The sequence below is a fragment of the Oncorhynchus mykiss genome, chromosome 1, assembly GCF_057628025.1.
Source record: "Oncorhynchus mykiss isolate SJ-2025 chromosome 1, ASM5762802v1, whole genome shotgun sequence".
Classification (NCBI taxonomy): Eukaryota; Metazoa; Chordata; class Actinopteri; order Salmoniformes; family Salmonidae; genus Oncorhynchus; species Oncorhynchus mykiss.
In genome coordinates, this window is record NC_143022.1 from 84,108,852 (window position 1) to 84,126,566 (window position 17,715).

Sequence of the window (17,715 nt, forward strand, 5' to 3'; positions counted from 1 at the left end):
TCAATTACTGTGAGACCGACAGTTATTTGCTTGACAATCACCGGCTGATGACATTTCGTGACTGCCACAGCCCCATACACATGCAGATCTCTGTGACATTTCGTGACTGCCACAGCCCCATACACATGCAGATCTCTGTGACATTTCGTGACCGCCACAGCCCCATACACATGCAGATCTCTGTGACATTTCGTGACTGCCACAGCCCCATACACATGCAGATCTCTGTGACATAGGGCTATATAAGCTGGGTTCTGTGTGCCATTGGATACTCGTCATCAGTATCCTACAGGTAAACAGACGTCTAGTTTATTCACTGGATATTTAGCTTGCTTTCGATATTCTAAACATAGAGGGATGAGAAAACACATACTGCGTTGAGGTTGCCAGATTGGTCAGATTTCCCAATTAAATCCCCCTTTTGGTGTGTTATCATTGCAATGACAGCAACGGAGCTTTGGAGGGGAGTTCTGGCGGAGACTGGCGCCGGAGCTCGGGAAGGGTTGAGGGAGGAGGACCAAGAGGAAGATGAAGAAAGATCTGAACTGAGGCCAGAACATCGAAGAAGGTAAGATTGATATATTGGATAGATCTATTTAATTCATAGCTATTTATATATCCCTATAACTCAATAATGTTACTTTATGTTGGAGACGGAGAGTAAATCCAAACCCCTGAGAGAACCAACACAAGCATTGGTTGGTATCATGTTTCTTTCCATCTTTGATGCCAAAGCTGAATTCGAGTTTGTGTATCGATGGCTAAAGTTTGATCTGAATTTCATTCTGCTAATGGGCATTAAACAGTCACTGTGTAGACTATTCATCTGTTACCAGTATTATTTTATTAATTACACTCATTTATAATGAACAGATCTGTTCTCTGTCTCTTATCTATCTGTCTCGTTTAAAAAGTGGATATTAATCGGGTTATTTTATTGCTGACCTGTCTGCTACCCAGACGGTCTCCCTGTCTTTCTTCTCCGGCTTTGTTCAAATCCTTCAAACCCTACAGCTGTGACAAGATTGTGTAATCAGTGCCCTATTGGAAGAGAATAGGCGTGACTTCTCTTCCTATGTTCTTTTGATTTTTGGCTGCACCTCGTCACAGTGGTTGAAGTGCTGTCTACTCCCCTCCTAATCAGTGCCCCATCTGTCCCGTCTGTCCTGGTCTCTCTGTAACGACTATTCTTTAGACAGTCTGTAAGGTCAAATAAAGTTGCTGCTTTGTTTCAGTGAGGATTGCAGTGGAGTTTAGAACAAAGGAATGCTCCTTCCTACCCTCTTTCTCTGTCAGGGCATCGGGGGGTTCCTGTGGTCGGGGTTGAACGCAGCCCATCCTGAAGAGTGGGGCCATACAGAACATGTCCTGCCGTGTGGAGTCGGAGCAACAGGAAGTGCAGGGGGAGCTTCTGCGGCAGCGTGACGAATGAGATCGCAGGAGGAAGATGAGGGTGAAGAGGGAGCGAGGGTGGACTGGCAACTCCTGGGGAGGCATCAGTCTGGGGCCCCCTGACCCTGGACCCAACGGAGGTATGTGTGTGTGTGTGTGTGTGTGTGTGTGTGTGTGTGTGTGTGTGTGTAGTGTGTAACGCGTGCACACACTTTGAAGGTCCGTTTTGACACCAAACATCAATCACTGTTACTGTATAGTGATATTACCTTAGATCAGATTGATTATTGTTGGTATATTATTGAAGCAAAGCAATCTGCATCCACCACACAGCGTCACCTCTGGCCTTGATTTACTGGTAAAGGTTGTGAAACAGTAATGACAGTGTCATCCTCCAGCCAGGCATATTACAACACTGGGCCGTTCCTCACAGCATTTTGTCAGCATTCTATCTGCTGTGGTAATCAATACCCCTCTGGTAATCAATACCCCTCTGGTAATCAATACCCCCTGCTAGTGAAAAGGGCAGGTTGGGTCACTCTTTTCCTTCTGAAAGCTCCAAATGCCTGCAGCCTCCACGACGATGAGTCTTTCAATCGCCGCACCACATGGTAAAAGCTCTGTCCACTCTCCGTACCGCTGTCTGGAAGGAGGGTAAATGTCATCTGGCTAGCAGGGTTTAAAACAAGAAACTGAGAACCAATGGAACCTAGCGAAACACAATGAAAGGCCTGGCAGACTGACAGGACTCTTTCCCTTCCACCTCTCTAACCCTCTAACCCCCAACACCTGTGATGGTCTAAATTCACTACATTTCTATGAAGTGATCAATTAACTTTATTTTGATCAAGTCTTTGACATTTAAAATTATATATCAGGTCTTTGATACATTCTAGATAATGTGAGAAGTCTGTGTTTTTGAGGGAGGGCGGGTGTGCAGGGCCATCAGACTCACTCTCACTGTACTGTAGTCTGAGAGAGGAAGAGTGGAGGCTGTCTGTAGGGCTGGGGAATAGCCCTATATTCCTTTAGCACCTCATGACTGATGGAGAGCAAGATTAAAAAGAAGGTACAGTGAGGCTTTGTCCACATTTAGAAACTAATCGCTCTACCACCCACTCACCCCTTCCCTCTTGTTTCTCAGCTCTGTCCATTTGGCCCTTAACCCCTCCGATGGAGAACTTATTGTAGGGCCTGAATATTACAGTAGCCAAAAAGCTCAAACTTTCAGAATTGCAGAACTTGAGAATAAGTAAGATTTGTGGTGTTCCTCTGTTAAGGAAAGACGTATCTGAAATAGAACACTCTCTCTGCCTCTCCTCTCCTCATCTCCCTGTGAGATGGAACACAATCAAACTGGTATTGTTCATCTGCCTCTCCAATCTTTCCTCATCCCCCACCACCCCCACCTCTGTTTACGACTGAAACGCACCACAGAGAGAACAATCTCAGTTTAATTTTAGTCGTTCCCACACAGCACAACCAGGATTTATTTGTTATACATTTATTTTATATATTTATTTCTTCCAGTTGCCCAGGCAGCTCTTGGTTGGTTATTACATTTCCTGTTTTCCATTGTCTCTCTCTCTCTTGCTAGTCCAGCTGCAGTGTCAGCTCTGGCTCCTAGTCCCCACGGTGATTGATTGCCGTGCGTCTGCGTAGACAGGATCCTAAATCACGGCTCTGGATTGGAGCGGGAAACGCACAAACTTTGACCTTCACCCTCCTATTCCTCAACCCGGGGTTAACCCCACCTCCAAAGAGACACCTTTGCCAAGCCCTGCTCTAAAATCAAGGAAATGTCCTGTCGCCTCCCATCTCTTTCAGAATCTCATGTTAGAGCGCAGTGAGGGAATTACTGATGCACCGCTGCAGAGCCAAATCATTGACAGACTATTTATGTTTATTTCCAGATGTATTTACATGCCATCAAAGGTGGTGAATACTGTTATGGTGGCTTACAACATTCCATTTAAACTAGCTCCATGTAGAGAATGTCATGTGTTTGTTAACAATTGGTTTAGGATTGGTGTGGGTTTCCCACAGAAATGATTCTCTACTGTGTTAGCCGTGGAGTACACTAATAAACAATATCCACACAAGTCCGATAACCCTGTGTTGTAAACAAAAAATCTAACTTTTCCCTCTATCCCACTCTCCCTATCTGAGAAGTCTGCCTCATCACCCCCTTATTTGTCTGGCTGAAAGCCGGCTGCTAATTCGCTTTGATTCGCTCTGAGATTTGCTTCTGTAGCTCCCATTCCCAATTGAATTATACATTTAATCCAATGCCCATTTGTTTGGATTGAATTTACCTCATAAACCCGAGCAGCACAAATACAGTATCCAAAGATGAGAAGCCCAGCTGCTAACAAGGTGAACCTCTCATGTCCTGTTCAGAGTCTGATAGAAGGTGATGTTAGTTTAACAGTATACAATCAGAGGTATTCACCGTTAGTCTGGGTAGCAGTCGTTTTAGCTAACACACACCCCCTAAAAGGACGCATCAATCAACACCACCAGCGTATCTCAAACACAAAAATCTAATTTCTCATTTCTTAAAAACGTATTCAAAACCTGGGTTCAACTTCAAATCTTGGCTGTAGTCCATCAGAAAGTAAGCCTTGGCTATATTTATAGCATAATTCAAAAGAATGTAGCCTATTATCAAATAAATTGACAAGGAAAGTTTGAAGGGAAAGGGAGAGACAGCTATAGTAGCCTATTACTAGAGACGTTGGTTATGTAATTATTATCCCAGCATGTGCCTTATTTCAGAGGAAGATTCACACGGGATTAGTTTTTCCAAACTGCCCTGTAATTCTAATAGGTTTTCATTGGATTGAGTCTATGACAATAAAAAGCTATACTGATCACTCATGCTTGGCTGCCAAATGTGTAGGTGTCCCCATAGGCCTAATATTTAATTTGAGCAAATGTGTGATTGCACTGCCGTTTTACGGGCTCCTAACCAACTGTGCTATTTTGTTAGTTTTTTTGCATTTTTTGTAACTTATTTTGTACATAAAGTTGCTGCTACCGTCTCTATTGACCGAAAAGAGCTTCTGGACATCAGAACAGCGATAACTCACCTAGAACTGGACAGAGATTTTTTCTTTAATGAGTCCGATGCGAAAGATAAACTGCTTTCCGCAGAACAAGTCCAAATCCCTGTCATTGCGGGAAGAAAAAACAGAGATAGGATGCCTTGTTAGGATTCGTGGGCGAGTGAATAAATTGCCATTACCATCGGTTGTAAGAGAAAGGGGGTTGTGACTACAACTGTACAACTGAATACATTGAACTGAAATGTGTCTTCCGCATTTAACCCAAACCCTCTAAATCAGAGAGGTGCGGGGCTTGCCATAATCAACATGGATGCTGTCCAACAGTCTGATGGTAATAGAAGCTGTTCAACAGTCTGATGGTAATAGAAGCTTTTCAACAGTCTGATAAGAGAAGCTGTCCAACAATCTGATGGTCTGGTAATAGAAGCTGTTCAACAGTCTGATGGTAATAGAAGCTGTTCAACAGTCTGATGGTAATAGATGCTGTTCAACAGTCTGATTTTTATTTTACCTTTATTTAACTAGGCACGTCAGTTAAGAACAAATTCTTATTTTCAATGACGGCCTAGGAACAGTGGGTTAACTGCCTGTTCAGGGGCAGAACGAGAGATTCGTACCTTGTCAGCTCGGGGATTTGAACTTGCAACCTTCCGGAAACTAGTCCAATGCTCTAACCACTAGGCTATCCTGCCGCCCCATGATGGTAGTAGATGCTGTTCAACAGTCTGATAGTAATAGATGCTGTCCAACAGTCTGATTGTAATAGATGCTGTTCAACAGTCTGGTGTTAATAGAAGCTTTTCAACAGTCTGATGGTAATAGAAGCTTTTCAACAGTCTGATGGTAATAGAAGCTGTCCAACAGTCTGATGGTAATAGAAGCTTTTCAACAGTCTGATGGTAATAGAAGCTGTCCAACAGTCTGATTGTAATAGATGCTGTTCAACAGTCTGATGGTAGTAGAAGCTGTTCAACATTCTGGTGTTAATAGGATCTTTTCAACAGTCTGATGGTAATAGAAGCTTTTCAACAGTCTGATGGTAATAGAAGCTGTTCAACAGTCTGACGGTAATATAAGCTTTTCAACAGTCTGATGGTAATTGAAGCTGTTCAACAGTCTGATGGTAATCAAAGCTGTTCAACAGTCTGATGATATTAGAAGCTGTCCAACAGTTTGATGGTAATAGAAGCAGTTCAACAGTTTGAATGTAATACAAGCTTTTCAACATTCTTATGGTATTAGAAGCTGTCCAACAGTCTACTGGTCTAGCGATAGTTGATTTCTGGACTCTAAAGCCCAGCACCTGCACTTTCTCTGTCTGTCAGACTGTAGCCAAGTGAACAGTCTGTGGCTCGGGTGACTGAGTTCCTTAATGATCTTCTTGGTCATCCTTTGACATCACCCCGGTTATGCGTTGTGCCTAACCGCACCACCCTCTGGAGTTGCGGTTGAGGGCGGTGCAGTTGCCGTACCAGACGGGGATGCAGCCCGACAGAATGCCCTCAATCGTTCATCTATATAAGTTTGTGAAGGTCTTAAAGGGCAATGGCGAATTTCTTCAGCCTCCTGAGGTTGTAGAGGCACTTTTGCACCTTCTTCACCACGGTGTCTGTGTGGCGAGACCATTTCAGGTCCTCAATGATGTGCACGCAGAGGAACTTGAAGCTTTTGACCCTATCCACTGCGGCCTCGTCGATGAGGATGGGGGCATGCGCCCTCTGTCTCCTGTAGTCCATGATCAGCTACTTCGTTTTGTTGACGTTGAGGGAGAGGTTATGTTCCTGGCACCACTCCGCCAGGGCTCTAACTTCCTCCCTGTACGCCATCTCGTCATTGTTGGTAACCAGGCCTACCACTGTAATGTCGTCTGCAAACTTGATGATTTGAGTGGGAGTCGTGCGTGGCCACGCAGTCATGGGTGAACAGGGATTACAGGAGTGGGCTGAGCACGCACCCCTGAGCCCCTGTGTTGAGGGTCAGCATGGAGGAGGTGTTGCCTACCCTCACCACCTGGGATCAGCCCGTCAGGAAATCTAGGATCTAGTTTTTCAGGTCAGGGTTCAGACCCAAGGCCCTGATCTTAGTGACGAGCTTGGAGGACACTATGGTGTTGATAACTGACCTGCAGTCGAGGAACATCATTCTGACATCATCAGTCCTAATAGCTCCTCTCTTATAGGTCATATGAAATTCATTTTATATTACATTTCTTGTTTATTGGAAGCTGTAACCTGGGTTAACATGCATATTCATTCCACTGGAATTCACATTTTATCTCCATGTTTTTTTTACTGCTTTGTTATTTCATGTTTTTACTGAGACTTACGAAGACTTTGACTCCTGAGTGATCGAGGTGAGTGCTCTTCAAATACTAACCTAAAATGTTGGAATCTGGTACCATGATATTAACTCTGCCCAAAACAGTGTATCAGGGCATGTAGCAATGTCTGTAGTTTGACAAAGCAGGGCAGACACCACGCTGTAGCGTAGTGATATTTAGTGGCTTTGAAGAAAAGCGGCTGGGATCCCTTTGATGGTTGATGTTCCCGGTCCCTGGGAGAGCTGGGTTTGATCCGTGGAGACTGGCTGGGAGGATGTCTGTGTCTCCCCTGCTGCTTACCGGAACTCCTTGCTTGGTGAGGAACATCACTTGGTTGAGGAGCCAGCTGTCAATGGGCCTCTCAACATCCCTGATCAAAGAGCCTGAACCACAGCTGAACTCACTGAGGGAAATTGGAAAGGATATGACCCCGGAGCGCTCACACATAAACACAGGACCTAGCACAGTCATGCTGAAATCTGTGTATCAATCTGTGTTCACTGTATGAAAAAGGGCAAACGACTCGTATGTTTACACTCACTGATATATCTCACCTGCTTCAATCCTACCCAGACACTCACTGATATATCTCACCTGCTTCAATCCTACCCAGACACTCACAATACATCTCACCTGCTTCAATCCTACCCAGACACTCACAATACATCTCACCTGCTTCAATCCTACCCAGACACTCACAATACATCTCATCTGCTTCAATCCTACTCAGACACTCACAATACATCTCATCTGCTTCAATCCTACCCAGACACTCACAATACATCTCATCTGCTTCAATCCTACTCAGACACTCACAATACATTTCACCTGCTTCACTCCTACCCAGACACTCACAATACATCTCATCTGCTTCGCTCCTACCCAGACACTCACAATACATCTCACCTGCTTCGCTCCTACCCAGACACTCACAATACATCTCATCTGCTTCGCTCCTACCCAGACACTCACAATACATCTCACCTGCTTCAATCCTACCCAGACACTCACAATACATCTCACCTGCTTCGCTCCTACCCAGACACTCACAATACATCTCACCTGCTTCACTCCTACTCAGACACTCACAATACATCTCACCTGCTTCAATCCTACCCAGACACTCACAATACATCTCACCTGCTTCACTCCTACTCAGACACTCACAATACATCTCACCTGCTTCAATCCTACCCAGACACTCACAATACATCTCACCTGCTTCAATCCTACCCAGACACTCACAATACATCTCACCTGCTTCGCTCCTACCCAGACACTCACAATACATCTCACCTGCTTCACTCCTACTCAGACACTCACAATACATCTCACCTGCTTCAATCCTACCCAGACACTCACAATACATCTCACCTGCTTCGCTCCTACCCAGACACTCACAATACATCTCACCTGCTTCACTCCTACTCAGACACTCACAATACATCTCACCTGCTTCGCTCCTACCCAGACACTCACAATACATCTCACCTGCTTCACTCCTACTCAGACACTCACAATACATCTCACCTGCTTCAATCCTACCCAGACACTCACAATACATCTCACCTGCTTCAATCCTACTCAGACACTCACAATACATTTCAACTGCTTCACTCCTACCCAGACACTCACAATATGTCTACATTAGGGCTGGGGATTGTCAGGGGCCTCATGATACGATATTTTCACGATACTTAGGTGCCGATACGATATGTATTGCGATTATCACGATTCTATATACAGTATATTGCGATTCGATGCTGGGATTCGATGCTGGGATTTGATGCTGTGAAGAGACGAGAGAGAGCATGAGCAAATTAGTTTTGATCAGACATGGAAATAAAAGTGCTGAAAACATGTTGAACTATAGGATGAAAATTACCAGAGTTTTGACAAAAGTTCAGCCAACTAATGTAGCTATCGCTACCTAACATCATTCCTACTCCAGCACTAACTGAGGGTTGGTGGGGGTAGGGGGCTAAAGGTAATCTCTCAACACCCCCCCCCCCTCCCAGCATTGATAACAACATGATTCCTACTCATGCACCTACATGATATCTGTCTTCCAAAGGACAGTTTTATGCCTTCTGGCTGCCAGAGAGAGACTGTAGGCACAGACAGCCATGTTGTCAGCACCGAGGTCTCACTGCAACACTACCCCCCTAACGGAGGAAATGATGTGACTTTTCCATTTTGGTAAATGAAGGGAAGTACGGTGATATGAATATGGCGGGGATATGGATATTGCTAATACAGTATGTTGTTATCAGAGGCACCCCTCAGAGAGGATATTGGAATAGAGACGGAGTCGATTACAAAATGTTTTGATAAACAGACACACCAGTCAACTGGCACCCAAAACAAACTCCTCGCCATCCTCATCAATCCTTATTATGGGGCCGAGAGAGAGAGAAGAGAGGGGCTTCGGAGATTCAGAGATACATTTAGCTTCCCCATCCAGTTGGGGTAGATCTCTTCCGGTAATGATGGTGCTTTCCATTTAGACTAATTGAAAACAAATGGATGAGGTGGAGGGCCTAAACTAACAGGGACCATCCATAGAGGTTATCTTGCAGGGGTGTGATACACAGAGCTTCTGAAATCCACCCCAAAGTATTAAGCCGCTGTAATAAAATCAATTTATACCTGCGGTAATGGACTCCCTTATCGTGTGCCACAGACACGAGCACACACATGGCACAGACACACACACCACTAATTCCACAGTGATTCATAAGGCTAGGTGAATTTGTTGGCAGTTCATTTTTCATCCCGGATTTAAGGTGTATTATGCATTACACGGGTTCTAGATTAAAAGTTGGATGAAAATATATCCTCTGATAATTGGAAAAAAACACTTGTACCTGAATTCTAAGGTAAAGTAGGGCTGTGGGGAAATGTCAGCGTATAGATAGGTCTGCAGACATCCGGTTTAAGATGGATAACGTGGGTCGGAAGGCTGCCATCCTTTCCATTGCACTCCTAGACCCCCTACACTCTACTTTGTGGTACAGTCCACATGAGATGTTATTCTCAATGACCCGTGAGCCACTGTGTTTGTTCTGTTCTAATTCTGAAGACACTCCTGCCTGACCAGGTTTCACACACCTCCCCTATACAATCTGCAAATCAGGTCCTTGAGCTGTGATTGGCCAGTGAGGGCTGAATGGTGTCGCCAGCCACCTGGCAGATGCTTAGATGACAGATGAGTCACATGGATGAAAGCCAGAGCAGAGAGATGTCCCTACGTCTATTCTTTATAAAAATAAATGGTGGTGATGTTGCTTTTGAATATTAACATGCTGAGTACTTGACTTCCCCCTTAATGCCTGGCAGGCTGATTTAAAGCTCTCGTTCCCTAACATGTGAGCTGTGGTTGCCTGAACCGTACTCTCCTCTTGATCATAGAAGCACAACTATAGATTCGTATTGAAAGAGGGAGAGTACCGGTGAGAAGAGCACTTAGAGACCGAGATAAAAACAGTGGGAAAATAGCGTTTTTTCATGGGACCCAAATTAGACCAGGTTGTGTCGCAACTTAATATTCACATCACAATTTTTTTCTCCAAAATGCAATCTAGAAAGCTGTTTTTAATGCTATATGAATAGTAAATGTAGCAATTATAAGGGAACAACATTCCCACTTTCTCCATCAATAATTAAATCTGAGAGAATGTTAGTAAACTCACTGGTTTGAGACCACAAAATCAACCAAATAGCTCTGTTGAAAATAGTAATAAAATAAAATTCTGAGATTAAATTCTAAAAATATATACATATATTGAACACTCAATAAAAATATAAACACAACATGTAAAGTGTTAGTCCCATGTTTCATGAGCTGAAATAAAAGATCCCAGAAATTGTCCATACGCACAAAAAGCTTATTTCTCTCAAATGTTGTGCACAAATGTGTTTACATCCCTGTTAGTGAGCATTTCTCTTTTGCCAAGAAGCTGATTTAAACAGCTTGATCATTACAAATCAAATTTTATTAGTCACATGCGCCGAATACAACAGGTTACAGTGAAATGCTTACTTACGAGCCCCAGGCAACAGTGCAGTTTCAAAAAATACTGATAAGAATAAGAGATAAAAGTTACAATTAATTAAAGAGGGGCAGTAAAAATAACAATATACATACAGGGGGGTGCCGGTACAGAGTCAATGTGCGGGGGCACAAGTTGGTTGAGGAAGTATGTACGTGTAGGTAGAGTTATTAAAGTGACTATGCATAGATGACAACAGATAGTGGCAGTGGTGAGGGGAGGGCAGGCAATGCGAATAGTCTGGGAAGCCATTTCACTAGATGTTCAGGAGTCTTATGGCTTGGGGGCGGTAGAAGCTGTTTAGAAGCCTCTTGGACCTAGACTTGGCGGTCTGGTACCGCTTGCCCTGTGGTAGCAGAGAGAACAGTTTATGACGAGGATGGCTGGAGTCTTTAACAATTTTCTGGGCCTTCCTCTGACACCGCCTGGTATAGAGGTCCTGGATGGCAGGAAGCTTGGCCCCAGTGATGTACTGGGCCGTACGCACTACCCTCTGTAGTGCCTTGCGGACGGAGGCCGAGCAGTTGCCATACCAGGCAGTGATGCAACCCGTCAGGATGCTCTCGATGGTGCAGCTGTATAAACTTTTGAGGATCTGAGGACCCATGCCAAATCTTTTCAGTCTCCTGAGGGGGAATAGTTTTTGTTGTGCCCGCTTCACGACTGTCATGGTGTGCTTGGACCATGTTAGTTTGTTGGTGATGTGGACACTAAGGAACTTGAAGCTCTCAACTTGCTCCACTGCAGCCCCGTCGATGAGAGTGGGGGCATGCTCTGTCCTCTTTTTCATGTAGTTCATAATCATCTCCTTTGTGTTGATCACATTGAGGAGGCTGTTGTCCTGGCACAACACGGCCAGGCCTCTGACCTCCTCCCTATAGGCTGTCTTGTTGTTGTCGGTGATCAGGTCTACCACTGTGTCATCGGCAAAATTAATGATGGTGTTGGAGTCATACCTGGCCGCGCAGTCATAAGTGAACAGGGAGTACAGGAGGGGACTGAGCACGCACCCCTGCTGGGCCCCTGTGTTGAGGATCAGCGTAGCAGATGTGTTGTTACCTACCCTTACTACCCGGGGGCGCCCCATCAGGAAAGTCCAGGATTCAGTTGTGGAGGGAAGTGTTTAGTCCCAGTGTCCTTAGCTTATTGATGAGCTTTGAGGGCATTATGGTGTTGAACACTGAGTTGTAGTCAATGAATAGCGTTCTCACTGTAGTTGTTCCTTTTGTCCAGGTGTGAAAGGGCAGTGTGGAGTGCAATAGAGATTGCATCATCTGTGGATCTGATGGGGCGGTATGCAAATTGGAGTGGGTCTAGGGTTTCTGGGATGATGGTGTTGTGAGCCATGACCAACTTTTTAAAGCACTTCAAGACTACGGACGTGAGTGCTACAGGTCGGTAGTCATTTAGGCAGGTTACCTTAGTGTTCTTGGTCACAGGCACTATGGTGGTCTGATTAAAACATGTTTCCATTACATACTTGGCAGGGAAAGGTTGAAAATGTCAGTGAAGACACTTGGCTAGTTGGTCTGTGCATGCTCGCAGTACACGTCCAGGTAATCTGTCTGGCCCTGCTGCCTTGTGAGTTTTTATCTGTCTAAAGGTCTTACTCACATTGGCTGCGGAGAGCGTGATCACACAGTCTTCCAGTACAGCTGGTGCTCTCATGCATGTTTCAGTGTCATTTGCCTCGAAGCGGGCATAGAAGTAGTTTAGCTCGTCCGGTAGGCTCCTGTCACTGGGCAGCTTTCGGCTGTGTTTCCCTTTGTAGTCTGTAATAGTTTGCAGGCCCTGCCACATCCAACGAGCGTCAGAGTAGTACGACTCGATCTTAGTTCTGTATTGACACTTTTTTTGATGGTTCGTCGGAGGGCATAGCGGCATTTCTTATAAGCTTCCGGGTTAGAGTCCTGCTCCTTAACCTTTCTGATCTCCCCATCCCGGATCCGGGTTCGTGAATACAGACTCAAGCTCATTACCATAACGCAACGTTAACTATTCATGAAAATCGCAAATGAAATGAAATAAATATGCTAGCTCTCAAGCTTAGCCTTTTGTTAACAACACTGTCATCTCAGATTTTCAAAATATGCTTCTCAACCATTGCAAAACAATCATTTGTGTAACAGTATTGATGGCTAACGTAGCATTTAGCATTAGCATTCAGCTGGCAACATTTACACAAAAAAACAGAAAAGCATTCAAAAAAATCATTTACCTTTGAAGAACTTCAGATGTTTTCATTGAGGAGACTCTCAGATAGCAAATGTTCAGTTTTTCCTGAAAGATTATTTGTTTAGGACAAATCGCTCCGTTTTCTGCGTCACGTTTAGCTATGAAAAAACCCCTGTATCCAGGATTGTGTAAATCTATCAGCAAGCTCATTAGCATAACACAACGTTAACTATTTATGAAAATCGCAAATGAAATGAAATAAATATGCCATCTCTCAAGCTTAGCCTTTTGTAAACAACACTGTCATCTCAGATTTTCAAAATATGCTTCTCAACCATAGGAAAACAATCATTTGTGTAAAAGTAGCTAGCTAGAGTTAGCATTTCGCGTTAGCATTTAGCGTTAGCATTAGCGTTAGCATCCAGCACGCAACATTAACAAAAACATAAAAGCCTTCAAATAAAATAATTTACCTTTGAAGAACTTCTGATGTTTTCAATGAGGATACTCTCAGTTAGATAGCAGATGCTCAGTTTTTCCAAAAAGATTCCTTGTGTATTAGAAATAGCTCCGTTTTATACATCACATTTGGCTACCAAAAAAAATCCATAAATTCAGTCCTCAAAACGCAAACTTTTTTCCAAATTAACTCCATAATATCGACTGAAAACATGGCAAACGTTGTTTAGAATCAATCATCAAGGTGTTTTTCACATATCTCTTCATTGATACATCGTTCTTGGAAACATGCTTTCTCTCCTGAATCCCAGGAGAAAATGCCTGCACCTGAAGATTACGCACAAATTTAGACAAAGGACACCGGGCGGACCTCTGGAAAATGTAGTCTCTTATGGCCAATCTTCCAATGATATGCCTACAAATACGTCACAATGCTGCTAAGACCTTGGGCGAACGACAGAAAGTGTAGGCTCATTCCTTGCGCAATCACAGCCATATAAGGAGAGAATGGAAAACAGAGCTTCAGAAATTCTGCTAATTCCTGGGTGATGCATCATCTTGGTTTCGCCTGTAGAATGAGTTCTGGGGCACTTACAGACAAAATCTTTGCAGATTCTGAAACTTCAGAGTGTTTTCTTTCCAAAACTGTCAAGAATATGCATAGTCGAGCATCTTTTCGTGACAAAATATCGCGCTTAAAACGGGAACGTTTTTTATCCAAAAATGAAATAGCGCCCCTAGAGCTCTAAGAAGCGGCAGCTCTAGCCTTTAACTCAGTGCTGATGCTGCCTGTAATCCATGGTTTCTGGTTGGGGTATTTGTGTACGGTCACTGTGGGGACGACGTCATCGATGCACTTTTTGATGAAGCCAATGACTGATGTGGTGTACTCCTCAATGCCATTGGAGGAATCCCGAAACATATTCCAGTCTGTGTTAGCAAAACAGTCCTGTAGCTTAGCATCTGCTTCATCTGACCACTTTTTTATTGATCTAGTTAGTCACTGGTGCGTCCTGCTTTTGCTTGTAAGCAGGAATCAGGAGGATAGAATTATATTCAGATTTGCCAAATGGAGGGCGAGGGAGCGCTATGTATGCATCTCTGTTTGAGGAGTATAGATGGTCCAGAGTTATTTTCCCTCTGGTTGCACATTTAACATGCTGGTAGAAATTTGGTAAAACTGATTTAATTTTCCCAGCATTAAAGTCCCCGGCTACTAGGAGCGCCACCTCTGGGTGAGCGTTTTCTTGATTGCTTATGGCAGAATACAGCTCATTCAATGCTATCTTAGTGCCAGCCTCTGACTGTGGTTGTATGTAAACAGCTACAAATAATATAGATGAAAACTCTCTTGGTAGGTAATGTGGTCTGCAGCATATCATGAGATATTCTACCTCAGGCGAGCAATGGCTCGAGACTTCCTTAGATATCGTGCACCAGCTGTTATTTAGAAAAATACATAGACCGCCGCCCCTTGTCTTACCAGACGCCGCTGTTCTATCCTGCCGGTACATCATATAACCAGCCAGCTGTATGTTGATATTGTCGTCGTTCAGCCACGACTCTGTGATGCATAAGATGTTGCAGTTTTTAATGTCCCGTTGGTAGTTTAATCTTCCCAATAACTTGTCCATTTTATTGTCCAAAGATTGCATGTTTGCGAGCAGATTTGAGGGGAGTGGGGGTTTATTTGATCACCTCCTACTCCTCAGAAGGCAGCCAGCCCTTCGGCCTCTCTTTCTCTGCCTCCTCTTCACACCGATCACCGGGGTCGGGGTCTGTTCCCGAGGGAGCCGTATATCCTCCGCCTCGGGCTCGTCAGAGTCGTGAAAGTAAAAAAAGGATTCTACTAGTAATCGCAGTCCTAATGTCTTGAAGTTATTTTCGGTCATAAGAGACGGTGGCGGAAAGATTATTTACAAAAATGTTAAAAAATAAGTTACAAACAACGCAGATAAACAAATAAAAAAACACAATCGGTTGGGGGCACATAAAACATCTGCCTTCTGCTCTGGCGCCTTTTTAGTCACACAGGTGCACCTTGTGCTGAAGACAAAAAAAGGCCACTCTAAAATGTGCAGTTTTGTCACATAACAATGCCACAAGTGTTGAGGGAGTGTGCAATTGGCATGCTGATTGCAGGAATGTCCACCAGAGCTGTTACTAGAGAATTTGTTAATATCTCTACCATAAGCTGCCTCCAACGTTGTTTTAGAGAATTTGGCAGTACGTCCAACCACGGACCATGCAGGACCATGCAGGCCCACCCATGGCTGCACCCCAGCCCAGTCATGTGAAATCCATAGATTAGGGCAGGGGTAGGCACTGTTCCTCGAGTGCTGCAGGTACTGCAGGATTTTGTTCCAACTAGGCACCACACCTGGCTAACTGAGCTAATTGATCAGTTCAATGATTGCCTAAATTCAACCCACTGGTCTTCCAGTTTGGTTAAATCAAAAACATGAAGTGCCTGTGGCACTCTAGGACCAGGGTTGCCTACCGCTGGATTAGGGCCTAATTTATTTATTTCAAATGACCGATTTACTTCTATGAACTCAGTCAAATCTTTGAAATTGTTGCATTTTGCATTTATATTTTTGTTCAGTAGATTTTAGTTAGGTATAATTTATCATTCTACACATGTTCTACCTGGTTTTAGTTGTTTAAGTTCAGACTGGAGGATTTTTTCATCTTTTAATAGTTAACTTTTAAACAAATCCATAGAGAAGCGATTTGCCGGCGCACCCGCTAACTCGAGTTAACTCTTTATGAGGGTTCAGGACACAATGCTTGCTCATAATTGTATTCGGGTGAATAGAAAAACATATCATGCATGTGGCTGTTTCTGTGCTGTTCTCTGCAGCTGAGAGAGAGACTGCAGCAAATGGTAACAAGAATATAATGACGAAGTGGCTTCATGGTGCTGCCAATTCCATTAGCATGCAACTGGAGCTCTCTTAGTCTGACTCTCCTCTCTTTCTTTCTCTCCTTCTGTCTCTCTCTCTGGGGGTCTCAACACATTGTCCTTGGAGTCATATTTCTATTGTTTAATACCCAGCTGTTATGGTTTCTTCTGAATGGAGTCATAATACTGTATGTTGGGTTTAGGTTTCAGCAGACTTTTAATGTATTCTCCTCTTTCACAGACACACACACACACACACACACACACACACACACACACGCACACGCACACGCACACGCACACGCACACGCACACGCACACAGGACAGTGATGGGTTCAGTACAGGCTGAGTTAGCAGCAGGTCTGGGTTTACTGTTACAGAGTTTAGGAGCAGAATGAAAGAACTCATGAATGAATAATAATATACTCTACTGATCCCCAAAGCGAAACTTCTCTTCTGGAGTAAGTGTTGTTGATTTAGGAGCAGAGTTCTGTTGGACCAGTACAACTCTACATCTGTTCTCTCCAGCTCTACTGGTCCTACTGTCTGTTGTGTCCTGTCCTGGTCCTACTGTCTGTTGTGTCCTGGTCCTACTCTCTGTTGTTTCCTGTCCTGTCCTGGTCCTAATCTCTGGTGTGTCCTGGTCCTACTGTCTGTTATGTCCTGGTCCTACTCTTTGTTGTGTCCTGTCCTGGTCTTACTGTCTGTTGTGTCCTGGTCCTACTCTCTGTTGTGTCCTGTCCTGGTCTTACTGCCTGTTGTGTCCTGGTCCTGCTCTATGTTGTGTCCTGTCCTGGTCTTACTGTCTGTTGTGTCCTGGTCCTGCTCTATTTTGTGTCTTGTCCTGGTCTTACTGTCTGTTGTGTCCTGGTCCTGCTCTCTGTTGTGTCCTGTCCTGGTCTTACTGTCTGTTGTGTCCTGTCCTGGTCTTACTGTCTATTGTGTCCTGGTCTTACTGTCTGTTGTGTCCTGTCCTGTCCTGGTCCTACTGTCTGTTGTGTCCTGGTCCTACTCTCTGTTGTTTCCTGTCCTGTCCTGGTCCTAATCTCTGGTGTGTCCTGGTCCTACTGTCTGTTATGTCCTGGTCCTACTCTTTGTTGTGTCCTGTCCTGGTCTTACTGTCTGTTGTGTCCTGGTCCTACTCTCTGTTGTGTCCTGTCCTGGTCTTACTGCCTGTTGTGTCCTGGTCCTGCTCTATGTTGTGTCCTGTCCTGGTCTTACTGTCTGTTGTGTCCTGGTCCTGCTCTATTTTGTGTCTTGTCCTGGTCTTACTGTCTGTTGTGTCCTGGTCCTGCTCTCTGTTGTGTCCTGTCCTGGTCTTACTGTCTGTTGTGTCCTGTCCT